The sequence below is a fragment of the Equus caballus genome, chromosome 7 (assembly GCF_041296265.1).
Source record: "Equus caballus isolate H_3958 breed thoroughbred chromosome 7, TB-T2T, whole genome shotgun sequence".
Lineage (NCBI taxonomy): Eukaryota > Metazoa > Chordata > Mammalia > Perissodactyla > Equidae > Equus > Equus caballus.
Window position 1 is genome coordinate 30,189,583 of NC_091690.1, and position 26,855 is coordinate 30,216,437.

The following is a 26,855-nucleotide window of genomic DNA, read 5'->3' on the forward strand; positions in this document are numbered from 1 at the left end:
GAATAAACAAATGGGACTTCATCAGACTAAAGAGCTTCTTCAAGGCAAGGGAAAACAGGATTGAAACAAAAAAACAGCTCACTAATTGGGAAAAAATATTTACAAGCCACTTATCCGACAAAGGGTTAATCTCCATAATATACAAAGAACTCACACTGCTTAACAACAAAAAAACAAACAACCCGATCAAAAAATGGGCAGAGGACATGAACAGACATTTCTCAAAAGAAGATATGAATATGGCCAATAGACACATGAAAAGATGTTCATCATCGCTAATCATCAGGGAAATGCAAATCAAAACTACACTAAGATATCACCTTACCCCCGTTAGATTGGCAAAAACATCCAAAACCAAGAACGACAAATGTTGGAGGGGTTGTGGAGAAAGAGGAACCCTCATACACTGTTGGTGGGAATGCAAACTGGTACAGCCACTATGGAAAACAGTATGGAGATTTCTCAAAAAGTTAAAAATAGAAATACCCTATGACCCAGCCATCCCATTACTGGGTATCTATCCTAAGAACCTGATATCAGATATCTCAAGAGTCCGTTGCACCCCTATGTTCATTGCAGCATTATTTACAATAGCCAAGAAGTGGAACCAGCCTACATGCCCAGAAACTAATGATTGGATAAAGAAGATGTGGTATATATACACAATGGAATACTACTCAGCCATAAAAAAAGACGAAATTGGCCCATTCACAACAATGTGGATGGACCTCGAGGGTATTATGTTAAGCGAAATAAGTCAGTCAGAGAAAGACGAACTCTATATGACTCCACTCATAGGTGGAAATTAGTATATTGAGAAGGAGATCTGATTGGTGGTTACCAGGGAAAAGGGGGGGTGGGGGGAGGGTGCGGAGGGGGAAGTGGTGTACCCACAACATGACTAACAAAAATGTACAACTGAAATCTCACAAGGTTGTAATCTATCATAACATTAATAAAAAAAAAAAAAAAAAAAAAAAAAAAAAAAATAAATTTTCTGGTATGATCTGAAAAAAAAAAAAAAAAAAAAAAAAAAAAAAAAAACTTTATCTTTAGCAATTGGTTGACTCTGGTATAAATAATATAAGCCTTATATTTATTTTCCTAATTCAGCTGACTTTAGTATATGGATACATTTTAACAGGTTGGATCCATTTGGCCAAGCTCATTATAGTAGCATATTATTAGGAAAACCTGAATTATCCTAAAATACAGAATCTATCCTTCATCCCACACAATGTCCGATTTATATACAAGCCCCCACCCCCAGCTGCTGAGATAATTGGATTGACTTTCATGCTTCTCAGTTTCTACATTTCCTTTAGCTCTTCCATCCTAGTAATAGTTAATTTCAAAGGCTTCAGGATTGTATTGAATCCAATCCATTCAGTGAGTTTCTGTCCTGTCCTTAAAGATCTATGGGAAAAATAAATTCTATAACCTCCTTCTATGCCTAACAACTTCTACAGTGGGTAAATTCTGTACAATCTGAATTCCTTGATTGTGAAAAAATGTCCCCAGGGCCACCCATTGGGAGGCCTCCCATACACTTACTAATCCAACACAGCTTAGAGGCCTTGACAGCTCCCGCGGCGCTGCTTATACACCCCCTTATGAATATGCAAAGACAATCTTTCACTTACAAAAGAAACTGATATAGCCATTATGGCCTGTGGTTAATCAAACCTCCATTCACTTCCCTCTGCTTGGAGAACCATCATCAAGAAAACGTGTTGCTAAGCAAACTTAGTAAGGACCTGGTTCTCATAAAAATGATTGCCTAGGGGCCAGCTTAGAAGTCAGGATCCAGGTTTTTTTCAGGCTTTAATTTGATTTCCTATCAAATCTAAGTTCATCATTCAGTTAAAGGAAGATTTGAGAGTTGCTCACGCATTGCTCATTTTAAGAAGTTAGAGTTTACATACATACACACAAACACACACGCACACACACACTCACACACACCAGGTCCTTCCACTTGCTTCTGTAACTGCTTCTTGGAAAACATCCAAGCTTAGGCCAAGGAGATGCATAAAAGAGAAGCTGCTGACTTTCGAAGCATCTGGTGAATTCACAACTTTCATTGAGCCTTACATAATGTATCATCAATATTCATTCTTTCATAGACATCTATCTTAGTCATTCCCACCTCCCCCAGGAAACATGATCAAGAGAAAACATAAAGGACATTAAATCACAAACTCTTAATGAAGAGTAGAAATTCATGTCCTCGCTTTGCAGCTAATTTTCAGTGCAATCTGAAAAGATCACTTAAACTATCTGCACCATGGATTCCATAGCCCCCAAATGGAGAATAATACTTCTATGAGACCAAGATAAGGCTTTAAACCTACCCACACAGTAGCTTAGTATCCTTCATAACTATCTGGGTTATCAGATTTCATCTAGGTTAGTTAAAACTTCTATTTTGTCAGATATAGGCACTAATTTCCTCCAGTAGGTTGTGGGCCAGTGGTATCAATTTCCCATTTCAGGCAACAATTTCAGTTTTCCATGTAAAGGATTCAAGGAGATGTGATAGACCCCAGGCATTGGGAAATGGGATTCCGGTATAAACAATCAAATAGATTAACCTCTGAGCTATCAAATTTATTTTGGAAACATTACTACACTAGATGGTAGATGTAGATTACAGATTATATCATATAATGTTTACATTTAATTGCTTTATGCCAAATAACATTGCTTTTACTCTTCCTAGTCTATGTTCATATAATAAACATGATTAGTGAATGACCTGTCTGCCCTCAAACTAGTTTGTTTTGATGTTAATATTATTTGAAATAGGATAGAGATAATAACAACAAAACTGCCTTCAAAGAATTTTAAGCCCCACTCAGCTCTGAGCTGCTGCTGCTGCTTCTTCTTCTTCTTCTTCTTCTTCTTTGGTGAGGAAGATTGGCCCTGAGCTAACATCTGTTGCCAATCTTCCTATTTTCTCTTTTTTTTTCTCTCCAAAGCCCCAGTACATAGTTGTATATTCTAGTGTTAAGCCATTCTAATTCTTCTATGTGGGATGCCACCACAGCATGGCTTGATGAGCTATATGTGGGTCCACGCCTGGGATCCAAACTGGTGAACTCTGGACCGCAGAAGCAGAGTATGTGAACCTAACTACTTGGCCAGGGGGCCAGCCCCAGCTCTGAGCTTCTTGAGGGCAGGAACTCTATACTATTTGTCTCTATATCCCTGGCACAGCATTTGGCCCATGTGAGCTTCCGATGGCTAATGTAGTATTTTCCATTAGTTCAATGGTGGCCACAAATCAGTGTTTCTCAGAATATGGTCCAGAGTCACCTGAGGACTTGTTTAAAGGTGAGCTTCCCATGCCCCACTTGAGGCTTACAGAATCCCAGTCTCTCTTGGTAGGGCACAGGAATCTGCCATTTTAACAAACTCTCAGGTGGTTCTTGGGCACATTTCAGTTAAAGAAACTCTGCTTTGCTTTTTTGTCTCAAAAGCATTATTTTTAGCTTTACTGGAACACTTCAGTCAACATGAAGCAAACAATTGTTCTAATATGTAAGGAACTCTTGTTCCAAAGGCTTCATGTCCATACCTAGTTTAAGGACCCATATTTTTGATATTCCAAAAGCCCATCAGCAGAGCCAAGACCTAGGTCATCATTTGATGCTCAATCGCTCTCTGATGTCAGATACCTAAAATCAGTTTCTCCTATATCTGTTTTACCATCAGATTGACATGGATTCATCACTTAAGGTTTTCCAATACGGAGGAGCTAACGGACCTTTGAGTCAAGTGTAGCGTGGTCTCGTGTGTGTGCATTTAAATGCTTTGATTTCTTCAGTTTTGCTTTATTCAATTAATTCATCAGCTTGCAGCTAGTCAAGTGTGACTTCTTAATAGTGTGGGTCTTGCTTACTCCTTCAATCAACTCTTGGCATCTAATGCTCCTATCTTCTCAGAACATTTATAATAAGACCTCTACCTGCTTTGTCTGCATCCTATTGGAAGGGTTCTTTATGGGGCATTTGTGGATTTTTATATTCAGCCATTAGAAAAACACACAAAAGTACACTCCACTGAATATTTGGGTCTACGTTCCTGAAAGATATGCTCCTCAGGGATGCCGTGGCATAGCTTTATGAAGGAGCCCTTGTCTAATAACAGTTGATATGGATCAGGGTCTCATTCCAAGCTTTCAGTGAAGTTTTTCATCTAATCTTCTTTCTTAGAATTCATATGTCTGGCACTTCTGTCAACATTGTACTTACAGCTTCTGTGACATGACTGAAACTCCTCAAGGGCAGTAAGTGATGGCATGTCTTTTTTTTTTCCCCTCACCTCACTCTGTGTCTCTCCCAAATGCATCAGGAAAAATCCAAGATGAGATGCTTAATTCTACACAGGTGACAACGCAGTCACTTGAATTAGTAATTATGTATAACGGTTAGACTTCCAAGGTCCAGAGTGTTAAAACCAAAGAGGGGAGAGGGGTACACACTGAGTCCCTCTAGCAAATTTTCTGGACCCCAGTGCCTCCAGGATGACATCTAGGCCTCTGGATGGCTCACATGTTCTCCCTGAAGGGCAGAGGGTCCCCTCCAATGGCGTTGATCAGTCTCTCCTCTGCTTTATGGTCTGCATTCTGGCTGCCCTGAGATTTGTTGATTTCATTTACTGATCACCACTATTGTTGACCTGCTCTTTTTTATGAAGTCCCTGACTCTGCAGTTACTTTGGTCCTTCAAAATTTAGAAGGTACATGATTGGGGTAAAAATGGGAGAAAAGAGATAGAGAAAGGGTTCTTCCCCCAGCATTGGAATGGCTGCATTAAGACCAAACAAAATGCATTCTTTCTAGGTCTCTTACTGTGTTCCCGATGTGAAAATAATTTCAATTGATTTTATTTTTCAGTTGCTTTCCCAAAATTATGTCCCCCAAAGAAAAGAAATAAAACCCCTTGCGGGGGCCGGCCCCATAGCCAAATGGTTAAAGTTCCCCACACTCCACTTCCCCAACCCAGGTCTGTGAGTTCTGATCCTGGGCGTGGGCTTACTCCACTCATCAGCCATGCTGTGGCAGCATCCCACATACAAAAAGTAGAGGAAGACTGGCACAGATGTTAGCTTAGGCCTAACATTTCTCAAGCAAAAAAAAAAAAAAAAGAGGAAGCTTGGCAATGGATGTTAACTCAATGCAAATATTCCTCACAAATAAATAAAAAAGTAAATAAATAAATAAATAAAAACACTTGCCACTGGCTTTCTCTGACTCAGGGTCAGAGAGCAACGTGAATGTGACCACACCCAAAACCAAGGCTCTCTCATCAATCCCATCAACCAGGGAATCTGGGCAAGAAGAGTGCAGTGACTGCCCCCTACTGGTTGTCCTAGTCCCAGGGGCCAGCCAACAGAACAAAAGCTCTAGCATGCCCATTCATTGGTCCTCTTCTATTAGACCCCAAGGAAATGAGAGTCCAGCAGCCTGCCCGGTGAGGCCCAAGGACCCCAGAGTAGCTCCCTTCCAGACCCTTTGCTATGTATGACTTAGCCAGATCTGCCAGAGATGAAAGCAAGCCCCCTCCAGCTATCCAGTAAAATTGCGAATTAAATCAGAGCAGCCAAATTGGATTTAGTGGTTGTCTCTGACTCAGCTGGCCCTAGGGGAATGGTGACTGCCAGCAGGTGGTTCAAAGCAACTCTTCGTAATATTCATTTCATGTTGCTTAAAGATGTGAAAAAGACCAAGTCTACCAGCTTCTGGTGTTTGACAAACCAGACTGTTGTTGGATCATATTTGAACAGACAGCTGTGTCTGAGTGTGCCAGGGAAAGCCTTAGCAGGCAATCAAGTAGGGTCAGCACAAATTCCCCAGACTAGCTAAGAAATGGGATGTACCTAATCCCACGAAAACCTAGGGGCAAGTTATGTGCACTGTTGCTTCTTTCACATACACGTTGATTCATTCACCATCATTCATTCACTAGTCACTCAACAATTATTTATAGAGCTCTAATCTGTGCCTATCTCTGTCCTAGTTGCTAGGCACATAGTGTCCCAGCCACCACAAAGCCTGAAGACTAGTGGCTGATTCTGACTACGTCTATATTTTCTCATGCATCAGTCAGAACCTTCCTGAAAAACCTATGGGGTGCAATTCTTGCTAATAAAACAAAATTGACAAAATTATTTAATTTCTTAACTGCACAGTAAAGTGTGTTCAAAGTCAAATAGAAGTTTCTGTCTAAGCCAGGAACGGAGCTAAAGTTGCTTAATCTCTAATGTAGTCCCCACTTCATCCTTTTGCAAGAAGGAACCTGTGTAAAGCACAAGATTCCCATAGCTAGGAAGAACTTAACTCAGATTGCACCTAGAAATAAACAACCAGAACAATAAAATCAACCACATAAAAGGCAATACTTTGCCTTCTGGATAAAGCCTTAGCCTAGCAATAAATGAGGGTGAACAATATCTGAATTCTGCATTAGCTGTCACAAGAATGTCTTCCTGACCTCTGTGTCCGCTGGATACACAGACACGTCTTCCCATAAGTACTGGTCACACACAGTCAGTCGGTCAGAGCCTTCCCCACAGTCACTGGCACGTACTCTTAACTTATTTACTTGGTTGTTTAGAGTATATCAGTTTGTAAACAACAAACTAGACGGGAAGGGAGGGCGAGAGGCTTTTAAGCTAAGGATGATGACCGACAAGGGCAAACTGGGAATGCGGCAAGAAGAACTGACCTTAGGCACAAGGCTACACCCAGTGATGTTCTTAATAATACTTGAAGTTCAACCTGCTTACACCCTCTTGCTCAACTGATAAAATAACCAAAATCTAAGAGACGTTAAGTTTTAAGAGGATAGTAAATTATAGGCTACATTTTTTATAGATCTCCCTCCGCAAATGATCTAAATAAAATTCACTTAAGTGCAAATTTTCAAGCAGTGTCTTATTTCCAAATGCTCCCTTACTACAGCATGGCAGCTTGTGAAGTTCGTTAAAGTTCTGTGGAGTATAATAAACCCCTTAATCCTCAGTGCAACCCTGTGAGGCAAGTAGATAGGTATTCACTTATTTTTTCATTGTTCATTATTTTTATTATTTTTTTTCATTTGTCCTTTCACTTACTGTCAGTCAACGAGCATTTGGTGATTACGTCCCTGTTTTGAGTACTATGCTCCCCTAGGATCCTGTACTCTCCAACATGTTAGGCCCGGCCACATGGGGCTCTTGAAATTAATTAAAACTAAATAAAACTACACTTCCAAGTCTTCATATGCTGGATATGGGGCAAGAGAAATGGAGGATGAGAGTATCTGCTTGTCCTGGACCAGAGATGCTCAGCACAGCCACTACCCGACACCCATCCATGAAAGGATGCCCCACAGCTTCCCTTCTCCTGTTAGCTGTTTTTCGTTCTATGTTCAGTGCATCCCATTCACCTACTTGCAGGCAGCACACTGCCAAAACTGATTAGGCAGATGACTCCCTCTCTTTTTCTCAATAATTTCCAAGAACCCCACATTCACAATTGGTAACCTGCTCTAATGTCACACTGATGTTTAAAAATTCCCTTTATTGTTGACAACTGGAATGTTCCTATTGAAACAATCCAGTGCCCTTTCCCTTCTTTGCTTTACCTCCATTTTTCAGATGAGAAAGACTCAAGACAATAATGAGCTGCACCATCTTTCACCTCCTATGCTCATCCCTGATGCCCGCCTCCATCACAGGAAGATCTGTCTCTTGACGAATATCTGGTACTCCTTCCCAAGAAATACTCATGTCTTTCTCTCTGCCAGGAAATTAGATGTGGAAAATGAATAGTCTTTAGGATCTCAGAGTTTTGTGAAGTTTAATTTCTTCTTAATCAGAAAACAGAGACTCAAAATGCAGAGGAAGCATTACCGTGTCCCAGCAAGAAAAAATTAATAGATAGAGAATCTTGGGTGGATATGATCTAGTAAGAGCACTGGAGGCAAACCCTAAGGGCAACTTGAGGATTTTAAAAGGATTAACGTTTTCCAAAGGAAATAAAAAGGAAGTAACAGAATTGTGAAGCGGTGATTCTGTAGGCCAACTGGAAGATGCTTAAAGAAACTGTGGGAAAGACCATATTGAGCTCAAAAGAAAATATAGACTCTTCTGTCACCATCAATGTCTTATCAAACACCTTCACCAGACATTGAACACTGGGGAACCACTGCAGCCTTACCCAAAAAATAAACCAAAACAAAAATAAAACAATTCCTTTGTGAAGACCAGTGCAGTGAAATGGATGGAGGGGCAGTTGCAGTTTAATAAAGCTTTTAATTTAAAAAACTTTTCAGGCAAGGACCTTTTTCCCCGAATATCAAGTATTGATTGAACACTATGGCAGCACAGTCCACAGTGAAAGAGACAAAAGAGGCAAATGCGTCCCCACTTAGAAGAAAAGAGGATCCTAAGCTGATGTTCAAAACAATCCCTGGATCCCAGTGGGCCCCACATGTCCAGCCCTAACCAAATATAGACGTTGAAAACCATCAGGCACAGGGCTTTCCCCTGCCTAGCCCTGAATGAATGTGAGCCCTGTGGAACCCCACAGCAGATGAGGCTCACAAGGGGTCATTTTGCCCTGGGAATCCTTCAGTCCACCAAGCTGAAGCCTTCCTTCCTCCTCCCTGTTCCCCAACCACTGGACTCCAGAAGGTAAATGAGTTCCCTCCTGGCCTGGGGTCCTACTCTGAACCCAGGTGATTTGCTAGCTGTCACAGTGGAGCTGCCAGGCAGTACTCTGAACTTAACATGCCTGGAACCGCCAGCCTGGAGACTATTGTCACTGCTTCGACAGCCTATTGTAATAGCCACCTCCCAGGCTGACCTCCTAAGATTATTGAGACCAGCCTGCCATGCCCCTTTGATATTGTGATTTGACTACAGCTGTGTCTATTCTCCGACCTCTGGTCTACCCTCTTCCAGCTAGCTGATTAACGGAGATTCTAGCATCTTCCCAATCTTAAGCAGGTCACTGCAGGTCCGAGATGCCAGCACATAATCAAACACATGAATGTTGTGGAGTCTAGGCCAAAGAAAGGAATTTGGATTTTATTCTAGGTATGATTGGAAAGTTTTAAGCAGAAGAGTGACATGATTTACCATGCATTTTAAAAATGCAACTCTGGCTACAATGTGAAGAATGGATCTTGAAGTGGTAAAAGAAGATTCAAGGTAATGAGCTTGGGGGCCACCTAGTAGTCCAGTACTCACCTGGTACTCACATGGTAGCCCAACTGAGAAAGAGTGATGATATGAACTAGCGTGGTAGCAGTGGATACAGAGAGAAATAAAAGAATTAGCTATACATTTTGAAGGTGGAGTTGATTAACAGAAAAAAACTGATGGCTGCTACCCTTATCCATCCATCTCAGAGGCAAATAGGTTTAAACTATAAAACACAAAGAGTATTTCAGTAAGATGTAAGTAAGAATTTCGTGTTAATTTAGGACTAATTAGCACTGATATATTTATTCATATGTAGATGTTGGAATTTTCTAGGAGGACTCCTTTGGAATGAAATAAGCAACTAATTGCCTAAAGTAACCTAAAAGATGTTAATTTTAACAATAACTTCTCCCTGGGACATCATGATGCTTTGCTCTAAAAAGTATTCCTTCCCTAAACTAAAGTTTTCCAGTTTGAAAAAGTGTAGCAATAGAAAACTAAGATACAAGCTCAATGCTGTGAATTTTCAGCAGGATTTTGCAATGGAATTAAGAGCATGTTAAAACGTTTTGAGACAGTCCATCAGAGTTTCTCCAAAAATATATCTTGAGTGGCTACTCTGAGTATATTCAAAAAGTTCCACAAAATAAAATGGCTTATTGACAAAGGTTTCTCCATCCATTCCCATGGAAAAGAACCTTTGGTAAAACAAGCTAAATAGCCTGGAATATGTTACATTCATTGACAATATTTTCAATGTCATAATCAATTATACATCAACAAATATGGTATCTGTTAATGCTTTCATTTGAATTCATTCAACTGCATGTATATGGCTCAGCCAATGTAAAGATGGATTGCCTTCTGATAAGATAATGCAGTTTCTCCCTCATCCTTTACGTGCAGAAAAATCATTCTTATTTTTTGTGAGTAACTTCAGTTCTACACAGAATTGTTCATTTGCCTGCTTCCTTTTTTGTTTTAAGTTTTCAATCAATCCCAGACCCTTTAAAATGTGTTATACAATTTTATCAACTTAAAGAGATGAATCGGAAAATTCTAATGTAGCAAACTTTGCCACATGCCTGAAGTATGTAGTATGTATATTAGATATACATAACACGACAAGACCCAGGAGTAGCACTGATGACCTGGCATCACTATTTGATAGGGTTCTTCTAGACGTGTAGCCAAGTTTGTAGACATATGCTCTAATCAAAGTCTTCACGTGCAAACTGAACTACATACATAAAATGAAAGCTTATCATTGAATGAAATCCCCAAAGAAGATTATAAATTAGTACAAATTGCATAGCCATTGCAGTCACAGTGTATGTGGAATGTATTAAATCCTGTAAGAAGAGCAAGGGTACTTTGTCAGTTTGGATTATGGTTCTGTATGCATGTAAAGCATTCTTCAGTAGGAAACGATCAGGACCTCAGTGCCGTCTATTATTTTGTGGTCCTTTCCAGTTTTAACATTCTATCACCTTGTACCATGTGTTTTGAAGATATATCCAAGAAATACTACCCTTTTCCCAAAAACAAAATGAAAAGTAAATTTCCTCATTTGCAATTTGAGACAGATGGCTCAGTTATGCAGTATAAGCAGCAATGTTCTAATTTCATTTGTGAAATTTGCCTCTGAATAATGACTGATGGTTCTTGAATTTTTTTAAAAAGTGCCTCAATCATCCCACATCCCACTGGGATGCGACATCCCAGTGTATCAAATTATCAAATGTCTTGGTCCCAGATAAAGCAAGAACAATGAGAGGTACAACTGTTACATGTGTTTGTATCCCAGAGACTTTCAGGAGCTAAGCACGCTTGTGCTTCAGATCTCTTATTGTATTTGCTTCACAACAAAATGAAAGTAGTCTATCGCCACATGAATTTCAGATATGAGGCTAAAAAATCTCCAGCAGGCTCCAAAGAAGTAATTTCAAACACAGGATCTACTCAGTTTGCAGGCTGGAAGAAGCGTTCAGTTGCTCTTGTGGTACCTGAGAAGGGATTCACACTACCAGGAGTTGCCCAGCTCTCTACTAAAAGGGTTCCCTTCTGGTTGCCAGGAGATGCCCGGGTGACACGGCTCTCTGCCAGCATCACTTAATGCAGCCAAATACTCCAAACTAAAAATGCAGTATGTAATAGCATCAATTCCACAAGCTCAAAATAAACAAAAATCTCTACAATGAACCACAATATACCCGGCACATATGATGCCTACGGTCTGTCTAGAGGCAGTAAGCCCCAGGTCCCTTTCAGCTCTATCTTCCTGGCACAATAGATTTTTGGTACCTTTGAGGTTGATATCTAGTAAATTGATTTCTTTCTTTATATTCTTCTTTCAATTGTCCTTTAGAGACAATGAATGCAAAATCACTGTCCTTGAAACGCCTTTTTGCATTCTTACTTTAGCAAGTTTTCAAATTATGATGTGATACAAATTCTAAAAGGATTTGGCAGACATCAAGGAAGAGGACTTTGGTTCCATGAAAGCCAGTCATCAGAAACAAACACACCCACCTGGTATGGGAGGCGGGCAGGGGATTGCACAGGTGGTCGAAGTCCTGAGTGTACTAATGGCGCCCTGACTCACTAACCGCATAACCCTGCAAAAATCCTCCAACCTTTCCCCGCCTCAGGTGCCCCAGCTGGAAAATAGAAATAGCCATACTCGGCCAGCCTACCTCACAAGATTGTAGGCTTACTGAAATTCAATAATTCTTTCGCAAATTTTAACTGCCATTCATGTAGTCGAATGCATGATCAATTGATTACAAAACTGGGATATTTAAACCAGAGGGATGGTATAACTCTCCCTTAGGGGACCTGGAAATGAAATAGGTCTCACCGACCCCCAGATTCAGGAAAATAAAAAATAAAAAATTCACAGAGGGATGTTTGGTAACAAAGCAAATAATAACTGAGCACCGACTATACACCAGGCTTCAACTCATTCATGCACCATCTCATTTAATCCTCGTGGGAACTTTAGGGAGACACTCTTACTCCCATTTTATTATTACTTTTTTCCCTTTTTCTCCCCAAAGCCCCCCGGTACACAGTTGTATATTCTCCGTTGTGGGTCCTTCTAGTTGTGGCATGTGGGACGCTGCCTCAGCGTGGTTTGATGAGCAGTGCCATGTCCGCGCCCAGGATTTGAACCAAAGAAACACTGGGCTGCCTGCAGCGGAGCATACGAACTTAACCACTTGGCCACGGGGCCAGCCCCTCTTACTCCCATTTTAGAGGAAAGATGACTGAAGCTTAGTAAATTAAGCATTTTCGCCCATGGTCACTGCCACAGTATGCAACTGAGCTGACATTCAAATTCTGGCAATTCTGACTATAAAATTCAGCCTCTTAACCACTGTGCAGATTCTCTCCTACAGAGCTGTGCATCTGTACACCCAGCACCTGCCAGTCTAGCCTCCAGACTCTTCACTGTTCCGCATCGGCTCAGTGGTTGTCTCTAGCTCTGCACTTTCACTCCAGTTCTTCTCCCTTCCTGAATCAGTCCCTCTGCTTTACTGACTCTTTTGCATCCTGTCAGTCTCACTGGAAGCCTTGCCCTTGGCGTGTGGCTCTCTAACAAAATCCCTTTTCATACTAAGTGCTCTCTATTGTTGCATTAATTGGTCTGTCCTGTCTTCAATGTGTCCTTCTGCTTGGCTCTTCTCTAAAGGAACAGAATATGTACTCTGTTTCTCCTCTCTCTCTCCACCATTGCCCAACACTGCACTAGGTTAACAGAAAACTGCTTAAATAATTACCTGGAGACATTAACAAAACTTTTATTTGCCCCACTCAAGTGCAGGCTGGCTTTCCCATCCCTGACACTATTCCACAGCAAATATTATGCACAAACAATATGTTGTGCGCTTGGGAGCAAGACAGTGTTCCTTTCTTCACTAACTTGTTCAGTTTACAAAGAAGACAGACAAACAGGTACTCATGCTGGGCTAAGAGAAGTGCAGGTACCATAGAAGCACAAAGGAGCGGCAGCTACCTGGATCTATAGGGTGACTAAAAGGATATTTGTCAGTTTGCTATTTAGGCTAAAATTTTAAGAATTGCGTAATAATAATAACAATCAATACTTACTGAATGTGTCCTCTCTTCCAGGCACTTGAAATGTATCACTTCACTTAATCTTTTGAATAACTCTACGAAGCGGATGCTCCCATTAGTCTATTTTACTGATAAGGAAACTGGGGCTAAAGTAGCACCATTTGTCCAAGGTTACTAGTAAACAGTAAACAGTAGGAGGAAGATTCAAACCCAGGTAGACTGACTTCCAGAGACCACACCTTTAACCAGTATTCTGTCCTTCCTCTCCAGTCGATTAGTCCCTGAAGAGCGAGACAAAGAAGGCTGAGGTAGAAGGCCCTGCATACATAAAGGATCGTGAGAAGTTCAAACAGGACACATGGAGAACCTGAAGGATGGGGCTCTAACAGTCCCAGGTGGATCTCTGGCTCCTCAGCGATGGACATTTAGCCATTGCCGGTGAAGGTGTAGGATAGTGACTGGGCCCTGGGGCAGCCAACCTGGTTCCACTGCACAGGTCTTTGGTGCGCTGGGGTTCCCAGGGACTGTGCTTGACTGTGTCCCCCGGTCGCCTGCCCCAATGGCCAGGGAGTCCTTCTTGCTGTGTCAGCAAGGAGATCTCTGACTCTCCCTTTAACACCAGGCTGCCTCAACACCATGGCATCAGAGCATCCTGAAAGATCCCAAGAGCTATTCCAGTTCATCCCTCTGCTTCTGAAAAGGATTTTTCCTAAGAAAAGATTTCTCCAACTCCTTCAGCCTCCCGTTCCAATGTCATATCATCCTTTCCGTGAAGATACACTTACTCAAATCTGATAGAAACCCTTCATGCTAAAAAGGCCTGAATTCTCAGTTGTGTTTTCATGTGTGGTGGAACAGTAGTCAGCTCTGAGGATACTGCCTCAGACACCTGTGACTCAGCCACACTTAGTCCCCGGAGTCAGCATTTGCCTCCTGGCTCTACTCCTTGTGAGCATAGTGATATTAGGCTAATTACTCAAACTTTCAGGTTCTCACCTGTAAAATGGGCACAATGATAGGCCTTACGTGTGAATTCATTTTGAGGATTAAATATAGATAAAAGGCTTCATACAGTGCCTAGCTCATCATAAATGCTTACCAAATTTTAGCTTAAAAAATAAAGTGAAAAAAATGCCTAATTTCATCTGCATCTGAGGTTAATTTGTACACAATTTAGAGACTAACAAACCTCTGGTCAACATTGCCAGGGAGAACCAAAAAAAGCAAATGCCTAATAGTAATTTAAAAAAAGCAAATAGTAATTACACTTTTAGTTTTCTTATTTTCTACCACTTTGCAGAAGAGTAGAACATTCACTCTTAAGTGGCGGTTATATATCAGTTATAAAAGTGTTAAATCCGTGAAGGCAAAGAAAAAAGAAGAAAGAGACAGGAACCGTCCTGCTGTTGCCATGGTAACGAGGCAGGTTACCTGGACAAAGATTTTGGAAATCTCTTAAAAGAATAGCCAGAGATGTTTCTGTCTATTTTGGGAAGGACAAAGTCTTCCTTTATCCTCCGCTAAAGACACACAACCACTTGTTTGCTGAATATCTCCCAATTAACTCAGGGCTTGATCTGAGAGGAGGCAGGATGTCATGAGCAGGCAGGTGGCGGAATGGAAAGGATCTTGGCAGGGGGCTGCAAGGTAAAGGCAAATATCAGTGGAAAATGCAAGATCAAACTGCCCAGGATGGCTATTGTTTCATTTAAAATGTCCAAAGAGCGTTCATTAAAACATCATTCTCACACAGGAAGACCCCCAACTCGTACAGATTAAGTTTACAAGAAATTGAATCCTTAACCAATAACACTTCCATTTTTATTAACATTACTGACACGAAGTGATTAAAAACTCTGGTGGGCAAGACTTTCTCTGAAAGTTATTATTTATATGTAAAGGAATAAAGAGCTCACGATGCATTAAGGGTGTCCTCTCTCCATCTCCTTGGGCGTCGTACGTAGGTCGTGTGTCTGTGTGTGCGTATGTTTCCTTCCTATAATCGGCCGTTTACACTTAACATAATCATCTTGCACACCTCTCTCTCATTTTTCAATTAATCGATAGCATTTTTCAAGCAACAAATAGGGGCTATTTGTAATAGTATTTCCTTTAATTGCATATTTTTCAAACATGAGACTATTAAAGTAAGTGTCCATGAAAGCGGTCATTCAATTCTGCTTGGAGGTGCCCCTTCGTTCTGAAAGGGCCTCCGTCATCAAGCTCAATAGTATCTCTTGGCTGCCTGAGAAAAAGCACTGGAGGAAAGAAAAAAAAGAAGAAACCTATTTTCCAGATCAAAGTAATCCCTACTCCATTGCCATGGCTCCAGACGTCTCTTTCTTCTTTTCATTGACCAGACAAGGTTCTTCTCAGTGCCCTGCTTCCTTTTTTTTTTCTTTGCCTGAATTTGTTTTCTCGTTGGGAAAAGTGGTCATTAAAGTATTAGTTTAGGTTGATTGGTTCTTCAGCAACAGAAGAGGCTTCTGATGCTTTGTTATCTTTGACATGATCTCAAAACAGCGGCCTGATTATTATGCAATATAGAAATAATAATTCAAGGCTGTAGGCTTCCCCTTTGAAACCCATGCAGGGTGTTGGGTGTATGATTTCACATCTAATCTGCTGGTCTTCTCATGGGTGCTTTCAGGGTCTGACTGTCTGGCCATATCCCTGGACATTGCGTGGGACTTCACCTCCCTGCCCCGGTCATTGAGCCCCCCTCCCATGGACCAGCATTCCCCCCAAGTCGTTGAGGCTACGAGCACTTGCCTCCATTTATACCAACCAGTGGCGCATTCAGTAGGAAGAATAGGGAGAGGGAGGGCTTTGATGTTTCCAGGGGCAGGAAATCACTTGGAAGATTCTTCCAGGGCCACTTGGCAGCAGGTAGAGGGTGTGACAGCTGGTGGGAAGGTCAACGGCTGGGATGTGACCGCTCAACCATAGCAGAGGACTGCGCTGCCCTTGCAAACTGAGAAGTTTATTCCTATAGTCTGGTGGGGGGTGGGGATGAGAGAGAAAGATCAGAGGGCCTGGCACATACCACCTGGGAAAAAGAGAATTCAAATTATCAAATAACACGCCGGAAGCTTTCATTACTTTTCAGGACCAATTGATCTTCTTCGATCCAATCTAATAAGAATGTATGCCTGCCAATATCCAAGAGGTGGGATGCATGGTGGTTAGCTGAACGGACCCTGAATCTAGACTCCAAGCCTCTCTTTACTCATCTGTTAAAATATGGTTCATAACAGGTTTACGGTGAGGATTAATAATAATAATAAAAATGTTTACTGCATACTCTCTATGTGCCAAACGCTGTGTTTAGCATTTGACATGATCTTATTTCCAACTCACAACATCTCTGTGGAATATTTGCTTTTAAAGGACCTTCTTTCTTACAAGAAAGCAGGCAGAGAGGGTTGAAGAAAGTTATCCAGAGACAGGCAGCTGGTAAGGATTCAAATTCAATCAGCCCAAACTTTAGAGCTCTATTAGTCACCACTTAGGAATTAAATGGAATAATATATAAAATATTGATTCTGGTACCAGACACTCAACAATATTACCAATCACTCATTTCACATTCCCAACTTTATTATTAAACTCCCTCTGTTGCCTTGTCTAAATGAAGAAAAGTATGTGTCAGTGCTTCAATAAGTGAAAGGACTTTATGAGAGCAAACACACACAATAATTATGATAACTGGAGCCGACACACAGAAAAATTAACAATATTTCTTGATCCAAAAGTTCCAGGGAGATAATCGCACTTACAGGACTCAGTGAGGGAAACGGGAGCTCCTATTTAGAGGTAGCTCGACCAAGAGGTATGGAGGAAAGGTCTAGAGACATTTGTATCATCGCTGCCTAAGCTGGCTGGAGGCGGAGATGCAGATGATGTTTCAGAGTTAGCCAGACAGAGAGGGGAAGTAGACCTGACAGATACGACCCACTTAGCCAACTGAAGAAGGCCTGACCACAGGCTCACCATCACTCACACTCAGAAGATACACACACGGAGGGACTAAATCTTCCCCCCCTCCTGTCTGAAGCCCCCAAGGAATCAAGTGCTAGTGCCACGTGCAAATTCTTAGGCAGATCCAAAACGTTTATCAAAAAGCCTCGTTCATTCACTTAACGGATTAGTATTTATTGAGAACCTTCTATGCGTCGAGTGCTGCTAGGCACAAAGGAAATGAAAAGGGTCGACTAGGACTCTGACCTGTAGCAGGAGCAAGTCGTCTAAACTGAAGACTAGTATGCTATGTGGCCGGAGGGAGAGGTGTACAGAGGGGCGAGGCTGGGGTGACCAGTTCTGACGTGAAGGCAGAAGGAGGCAGGGTGGTGGAAGGGGTGGGATCTTGGAAGTCTCTCCAGAGGAGGGGCTGGCTAGGGGTGAGGGTACGGGATCACGTCACTAAGGTCCTTCGAGCTGAATTTGGCTCTGTCAAACCTTGCCTGCTGTGAGTAATAGTAAGAACTGTTGGAAGACAGTACTGTCTCAGACACTATGGAGGACACATAAACAAAGTAAAACAGAGGCTCCCTCCCCCCAAGAACTTAAAATGCAATAGTGAATCCGAAGAAGCATAGATAAAATAATTAGATAACTTAGGTGAATGTGTGGCAATGGAACTCCAACTTTAGCTTTATAACTTCATAAAAATGTAGAACTCTTCAAACTCTGCATAGTGCGAGTGGGGATTCACCACGGAGCTAAGCTTGTCACGGCTGCGGACTGTTAGAAGGAGGCGGGAACATTCCTGAATGTGTTTGTCAGCTGCACTGACGGAACAGCCCTACGAGCACGGGAGTCGAGAACCATCCTCTGGAGTCAGAGCGGCCCTACCACAAGGAGTTGGAACCTGAGCGAGCCGCCTAACCTCTCCGAGGCTGTGCTGCCTCCTCTGCAAAATGGAGATAATAATGGCAACCTATTTCCAGGGTTTTTGTGAGAATTCAATGAGATAAAGCAAGAAAAGTGCTTAGGCCAAAGTCTGCCCATAGTAAGCTCTCAATAGTCATAATGAACTTATTGAACGTTTATTATTTATAGTTAATTATTTTTTAAATAAATGTGTATAAGCAATTTTAATATTACTCCTGAACCGGGTGCCATGGTGGACACAAATGCAGCTAATTAACACTTTTAGACTCTTACCACATGCCAGTCACTGTTCTAGGCACTTCACATGTTTTAACTCATTTGATCCTCACAATAATACTGTAAAAAAAGGAATTATTACCCTTGATTTACAGGTAAGGAAATGAGCACAGAGAGGTTAAGTAATTCACCCAAGGTCACACAGCAGAGCCAGGCAGTTTGATTTAGACTGCTCGCCCTACCCCTCTGCAATGCTGCTTCTTGTCATAATGAATAAGATATAGTCCTTGAAAAGAATATTATAAGACAAGATGGCATATCATAAGACTCAGGGGAAACAAAAATCATAAAAGTATGAAGAAGGAGCTGATGAGAGTTATTAAATCCAGACAGGAAAATCAAGGAAGATCTAGCAAGGTCGAGAAAGAGAAGTAACAGTGAAGAAAAGCAGCAGAATACTATGTCATGCAAGCAGGAGGAAAAAGAGTTTTAAGAAGCAGGTGGGTAATTACTAGCAGTGTCAAATACTACAGCGATGGAAAGTGGAGTGGGCACTGAGAACAACTGGGTCGTGGCACAGTGAGGAGCACAAGACAGTGAGAGAGCAGATTCCATGAAGGGTGGAGGGTAAAGCCAAATTACGAGGGATGGTAAGAAAGTGGTGCTAGGGAGCGTCAACTTGCCTTTTGAAAAGATTAGTAATAAAAGGGAGGCAAGAGATGGATGTTAATTCAAAGGAGTTTGTTTCCTGTCCCAGACAAGGGGTACCTTGTTTGTTATCAGAGTAGAACTTTAAGTAGAGAGAGCTGTGGACAATTTGTGAATGAAGAGAGAATCTGGAGAGCTCGTGTCGGGTGGGAGCTCGAGCCTGGGCAAAGGGGAAGACACTTCTTCCTCTGATTCAAGAAGAAGGAAGAGAAGACAGATAAAGATATAGAGAAATTTCGATGTGGAGGGGAGTGAGGCAACTCGCCTCAGGTGGTCTCAACCTGCTCAGCAAGGAGAGTTCTAGGAAAGGAAACCAGGATGTTGCTGGAGACTGCCTAGATAGTCACTATGGAAAATGCTGTTTCGCTTTCTTGTCTGCCTGGCAAACTCCTGTAGTCCTCCGGGACTCACGTCACCTCCTCTAGCCTTCAGTGCCGGGGCAGACAGCCTGCACCTGTTCCTTATTCCCCCGTGACTGCCTTAGTCACATGATATTGTAATTACTTCCATTTACATCTCTCTCTCCTTCTAAACTGAAGTCCTCGATGGTAGAGACCACATTTCACTTATCTTAATTTCTCTAACATCTAACCTAGTACAAAATGGTATTCAGTAAATGTGTGCCGAACGAATAAATAAATGACTCCATAAGCCATACATGAAACAATTGCCATTCAGATCCAGAAAGTCTAGGGCACAACATTTTAGAACTAATACTCTAACTGCCTAGGTTCATTTCAGATTAAAACAGTCTGTTCTTGGGCAATTACCCTAACCTCTCTGCATCTAATAACCCAGGCTCTGGAAAATGGGGACCACAATCCACGGAGCTGTGGGCTTCATTAGGGAATGTGAGTAAAGGGCTTTTTAAGTGACAAAGCAGGTTATTACAGAAAATGCCTCTTAGGGAGAAGGATGACAAAAATGTGTCTCAGAGACAATGAAGGAGCTTCCTTCCAGGATTCCACCACATTTCGCTCTGACACAAGCAGCTACAGAGGATCCAGGATTCTCTCAAAGGCCCTGGCATCACTAGGTTCCAAGGTTATGTGTTCACTGAGTTCATGAACTGTTGTGAAAGACTATTTGTTAGAAAGCACAAGAGTCCTGCTATTCAGCACCTCCCAGTTCAGGGTCACTCTGCCCCCTGCTTAACTTTCAGCTTTTGCTATTGTTCTGTCTTGCGGCTCCTGATTCCCACCTTTACAGAGCATCCACAGATCACTCAAATGTGCTTGACCTTTGAAAATACACTTGTGCTTCCAGGAAGTACATGATCATTTATCACTGCCATTTACCAAGTGTTAGCTAGGTAAATAGATATCTGGGTGAGTCCTGAAAGCAGCCACCAGCCCATTTGCACAAGATATAATACAGTCTAGTGCAAATTGCAAAAAATACAACTGATGCAAAAACAATATGACACTAAACAATAAAATGTCTTAATATATGGGTATGTTCTGGGGCTTTAAAAACCAACAAATTTATGATTGACATATTTTATACTTATTTCTAAGGCCATAGAAATATAAGGCATAATGTATTCTAGATGACAGGTCTTAATGCAGAAGAGCATTGCTATGGAAAAGTTCAGAGAGATGATAATTCTACAACATCTGTGTTTGGTTAATATCATAATTCCTCTCTACACACAAATGCGCACACACACATCTGCCTCTAAAATTGATTTTGCTGAAGGTAAATTCATAATTAGTTTGCCCTGCATATACGCACACTCCAGTTAGCGGTATGTGTCACAATAATGGGTAAAGGTAGCCTAGGATTTTTAATTGACATAGACAATCAAAAGGTGACTATGTACAGGAGAACAGATCAGACTTCAAAAGAGTAGGAGGAGGAAAAAAAAGAATTGGAATTAGAAGAGCGAAAAAGAATATAAAGCGGGGAAAAAAAGGGATAAGAATCAGAATTTATTACTAGGTATGTGCTTCAGTCAGTGGGTCCCAATTCTTTCCCACACTGATTATCAATCCACATTCAAACATCTCCAGAATAGGGCCATTTCAGATTTGAGAAGGGTCTTAAATGGCTATAAGCATGATGCTGAAGATGCTTTTATTTTCTAAACCTGCAGGCTGCTTTCTTGTTATGAAAGCAGGTAACAGTCTGCAGTTACTCATCAACGTTAAATGTGGAAACTTTGTGATGGCTGTAATTAAAACTCTGATTGGTATCTACATTAGCTGGTTGATCTTCACATTAGACACTCAGAGCTCCTTTGAAACCCATAATTTGTTGGGAGAGACATAAAATGACAGTATTTTCTTATTATTGTTATAACTTCAGGGTCCACTCAGAGGCTGAATGGCCTTTAGTCAAGGACACCTTGTGTGGAAGACTTTCACCTGTTGGAAAGTTAGACTAAATGTTCTAATATCACTTATAACGTGAAGTTGTATCATTTACTGACCTCAAAGGAAAATCACAAGATTATTCTATGATGAGGACATCAGTGGAACATTCCATCCCTGTTGGAAAGGCCTCTTGCTCATTATGTGGGAGAAATTGCTGGAACAATGGTCAATTCTACTCTCACTTACCCAAACACCTTGCAGCAGTCCTCTATGCTGCCTGGGCCCTCAGGGCCTGACTCTCTATGTGCCTTGATGATAAACTCCTCAGGTCTCAGTTCATCACCCAGAAATACCTATCTTCGGTGGAATCTTAGCTTCTGTCCTTTTCTGGGCAAAGTTGAGCTAAATAATTTTAGAGCTCAACATACGTTAGAAATTTGGGGCCACCTATTCCACCAACAATCAAAATAGAGAAAATAAGGCTTTGTTAAAAAGATTAGGACCAGCCTTAATGGCCAGGTGGTTAAATTTTGGCATGCTCCTCTTTGATGTCCTGGGTTCGGCTCCCTGGGTGCAGAACCACACCACTCATCCATCAGTTGTCATGCTGTGGTGATGGCTCATGTAGAAGAACTAGAAGGACTTACAAGTAGACTATACAGCTACGTACTGGGGCTTTGAGGGGGTGGGGAAAGAGAGAGGAAGATTGGCAACAGATGTTAGTTCAGGGAGAAACTTTCCCAGCAAAAAAAAAAAAGGGTTTTGCGAAGGAAAAAAAAGATTAAATTGTTCAACCAATATGTCATGAATGTTACAGACATAAGTTGAAGAGTTGGCAAGGCATTTGTCTTGTTTGAGGTCTAGAACCTCACTTCTCTCTCCTTACTGTCAAGGCTGTCAGGTGACTGACTACACAGAGTGAAAGAGAAGCAAAGCCACAATCAGAACCGAAAGGTGAAGATCTGAGAACTAAGTATAACTATAAAGTTTTCTTCTTTTTTTTCTTAAAAAGCTTTCAAATAGAGAAAACTAATCCTGTTATACGGCAAAATGTGCAAAAATGTACAGTGATTTGTAGATAAGTGTTTTTGATTCAATTCTCTGAACAACTGCCACCATTTCTACTGCCGGTTCAGGCGTGGGCATTCACGTTTTGTCAATTATTGCCTGTTTATTAGTTCTGTCTCCCATACTAAACTCAACTCCAAATACTTGAGGGCCATGACTGTTTCTTTTATCCACCTCAACTCTTGCCATGCTCACTACGGTTGGCTACTGTCCCATAGAATCACCATGTTTCATACAAACTCAACTCCTGCCTTTCCTTAGGTGAGAGGGATTAGTTCAAGTACTTCCTAAAAATACCACTAGGTAAGTTCTCTATTTGAAATATTGGTAATAATTGCTCTCTATCTTCTTCCGCTTGTATTGAAGTCATTATAACTTTTCACAGCATTTTCATGGTTACCATTTCATTTTGGTATTTGTTTCATGAACAGACCTCAAAGAACATTGCAACCACAAATCCATTAATTGCCAGACCCACCAAGGAAAGTTATACCTGGAATCTTAGTGTCTTTTGGTAAACAGGTAACTGGCCATTCCTACCCCAGGCAGGTAAATCACCATCACAATTCACCTGGCTGGAATAAAACAGCAGTCAGCGTCGGACAGAGACAAGTTATATGAACTCAGACTGTAGAGGGATTCAGAAGATCAAAATACAGGCCCCTTAGTCCTTGTAATGTTGAGGGAAGATCTCAGTGTCCTTCCATGACCCCTTCAACTAATGTGTCCACAGTGTTTATAGCTTCCTCTCATCCTGACATTTCCTCATAATTTAGCATTCCTGGTAAGGTTGAAATGAAGCTGAATTTTTCGCTGGAGCTAGGTCATGCTGACAGTGATAGCAACTGACAGGAGATTAAAAGGAACCAAAGGCACCGTGTTGAAAATGTCTCATCAAGGTCACCCACTCATGATAAGGCAAGTGGAGAGTGAGGGAGAAATATAGGCTTATCACTTAATAACCAGCAGGGACAACTATATTATCTCATTATTCCTCTTAATTCCCATCTCCTCTAGCCTCCCGCTCCTACACACATGCTTTTAAGCAAGCCCATTATTTTAAAATTACTATAAGACAAAGGTACAGCTGCTGCAAAGGCAGTGCCACCAACCTCCCCAATCCTGCCAAGCAGTAGTCACTCAGCCATGGCACTCAGCCCTCCACTACCACACTTATATGTCACATGACTTTCTCCCCCACAACTGGGACCCCTTTATGTGTCTTAAGCACATCTTCCTAACTTTTCTATCTGCCAGCACAGTGTCAGAGCTAGCGAGCAAGCTACTAAAATTCATGATTCTCCTTCTCTAACACAGAGTTGTTGCTGAGAAGCCAGGAACTATATTTTCCAGCCCAATTTATGTGTAGATGTGGCCATGTGACTAGGATTAGCCAATGGAAAATAAGCAGAAGTGATCGATTTCAATTCAAGGCTTTTATAACGCCTTATATCTCTACACTCTCTTCTGCCTGCTGCCAGCTGGATGCAGAGGCTGATGAGGGCTCAGGAGCTGGGCAAGCTACGTGATGGAAAGAATCTGGGTCTCGGAATTGCTGCCCTGAAGAAAGCTAATATTGACTAGAAACAGTATGGGACTATTACAAGAGGGAGAAATACACTTTCATTTTTAAAAAATCTTCATATATTTTAGGTCTAATTGTTACCAGAGTGCTCTAACTAATACATGAGCCTAACACAGTGGTTTATATAGACAGTCAAAAGATGATGCATAACTGAATAGAGCATTCACCCACTTGCCTATGAAAAAGCCTGATTATTTTGTACTTTTCCAGGAAAGATTAACTATAGATTGTGTCTCATGAAATTTTATCCAATAATTGTTGTTATGGAAATCATCTCAGAATCCTGTATGAAACAGACGGATGTTAGTAGGATTTTATTTAATCTTATAGTCATTTCTTCAAATTCATAGATACATATTTAAATTCAGTTACTGTGGGAAAAATGTTGAGGTTGCCATGGCAACAGTTAAAGCAACAGAGTGTATGTGATGCACTGGGATGCTTGGTGCTAGCCATGCCAGCAAAAACATACCATGATTATATCATACAGAGAAAACTATACTAAGGGTTATAGTGTGACAGTCAACTATTTGTCTTTCACCTTCTAGGAACCACAATTTAACACACTGGTTTGTTAACAATTTTTAAAATATTGCCAGCTCTGGAATGAATTGGATTTTAGAATAAAGATAAGATTATTGGTAGAGGATCATCACTCTATCCCCACCTGCCTGGAAGAAAATACACACACACACACACACACACAGATTGACAGAGAGAGAGAGATTGGGCCTACACAAGTAAAATCTGACAGAACTGATGGACTGAGGGGACAATAAATTTAAAGTAAGCAATCAAATGAAACCCCTCCTGAGCAAAGGTTTTGGAGCAAATTTCTTAAGTAATTACCCCAACTCTTTGATTTACTTCACCACACAAACAGAACCTTCACTGATCCCTTCTCTGTGGACGAGGGGCCTATTTCTCTGCAATGTATTTGCTAGTTATTCAAGTTATCATCATTCTCTTAGGAAAATTAAATGTTTCAAGTGGGGCCACTTTACCCTCCTCAGGGAGATTACTCTTCTCTCTGAGCAAACTTAAGGCTTCAAATTGTCCGTGAGCCAGCACAAACGGCAGGTGACTCGGACTATCATGCAGGATCAGAATAAAAGAGAAAAGAAACAGGCTTGGGTTCACAAGTTGTGGCAAGCTGAGGAAGGACAGTTGGCCGGCAAGAGCAATTTGGGGAGACTAATATTTCTAGTTGTTCTTTGAATGGGTAAAATGAAAGCATTACGAAAAAACTCTCCAGACTTCTTTTCTCACTAAAGCTTATAATTCAGGAAAACTTTCAACTCTAAGAAGAAAAAAAGAAAAAAGATGGCATCCTCACCGTTTTCTAGATTCCCGTTTTCCTCCTCATCTCATCCTGTCATTTCTGTTTGTATGTACTGATTAGATAATTTCTTCTCCAGTCCCCTCCTAGTTTCATTCAGAAACTATACTACCAACTTCCTGGAGAAGAAGCCCAAGCTTTGAGTGCCCTTTCCTCCTTAAAAAAGCAGGAGCAATGCAGGAAAGAGATTCTGACCCTGAGAGCAGTCGTTACTATATTGAGGAGCATGACACAAAGGATGCAGACTCTGTCCTCACTGCGATGGCACAAACCATCTCAAGGCAGGACAAAAAAGGCATATGCAAACGTGAAGAGGAATTGACTTCAATCACAATGCCAGACGGTCTCAGGCGGCCGTTGACTGCTTCTGGTGCAAACCAGGGTCAAAGACATCTGACGTGGCTCAGCAGACAGAGGAGATCAATAATGCTAAAGAGTAGTGTCTGCAGTAAGAAACAAATCATTGCAAATTTAGATAAAATGGTCTCCATGCTCAGGGCTCCTGATGGAAGCCCTATATCGGCCATATTGACATTGTCACAGTGTCACGCCCTCCATGGGAGGGGAGCATGAGGAGGAGAGGCGGGGACAAAATCAGCAGCAGCCAGGGCTGATACTGCAGTATTGTGTTGTCTTCAACTGAGAAACTCCAACAGTTTATTGCCCATCTGGCCAATTCAAGGAGAAAACACGGGCGTGTCAACTATTTTTAGAATTATGGGGATAAACGATACCTCAGTCTCAGAAGAGATCAGGACGTAGTTAAGTGAAGTTATTAACGGTAGGATAAACAGAAAGCAAATGTTTTTTAAATGACTTAAATTTATTGAGAACTTAATACATGAGCCAGGGACAGTTTACTAATAAGGAAATTGAGGCTTAGAGAGGCGAAGTCACTTTCCCAATATCGCAAGATTTAAGCAGTAAATCCAGGACTCAGACGAAGGTCTGTCTCACTATGAAGTCAGACAGTGGTCTCAACTCCAATGCTGTATAGCCCCTCGGAAGGTTCATTTGTAAATGCAGCTAAATATGTTTCTCAAGGCCTTTCTCTTCCTCCTGGTCTTCATTATGTCAGGGTCTCTGGTATGCGCTCGACCTATCTGGATTCATAGGAATGAGGACAAACTGTCTCTAAAGGTGTTGAGCTTCCTGGGTAGAGAGTGGAGGCAGAAAATGATGGATTACAGGGAAATGCAGACGTCATGGAGATATAAGCGTAGTGTGCGCCATTTGCTTCCCTCGGCTAAGTCTGCTTAGAGAAAATTGAGTTGTTGAATTAAAGCAATAAACTGGCGAATTCTGCTGTGGGTTGCTCAAACCTCTACATTTCTGTTGTTGTTCACCATATGACATGTCATTGTGAGAACCTACACAGAGAGAAGCAAGAATAGTGTTGGAGACAGAGAGCTGATTGCCAGGACATGAATTCCTTGCTGGGAACACATTCTCAGGG

The 26,855-nt window shown here is 41.4% G+C and overlaps 1 protein-coding gene and 1 long non-coding RNA gene across 33 annotated transcripts in view; one reads left to right on the forward strand and one right to left on the reverse strand.

The window, feature by feature from the left end:
- Positions 1 to 15,197, forward strand: part of LOC138925110 (uncharacterized) — a 42,185-nt gene extending 26,988 nt beyond the window's left edge. Inside the window, exon 3 of the long non-coding RNA XR_011440853.1 lies at positions 13,546 to 15,197. This is a non-coding gene — a long non-coding RNA (uncharacterized lncRNA). The remainder of the gene's footprint in view (positions 1 to 13,545) is intronic.
- The window catches only part of LOC102149777 (uncharacterized), a 316,397-nt gene that overhangs the window by 211,909 nt on the left and 77,633 nt on the right, over positions 1 to 26,855 (reverse strand). The window lies entirely within an intron of this gene.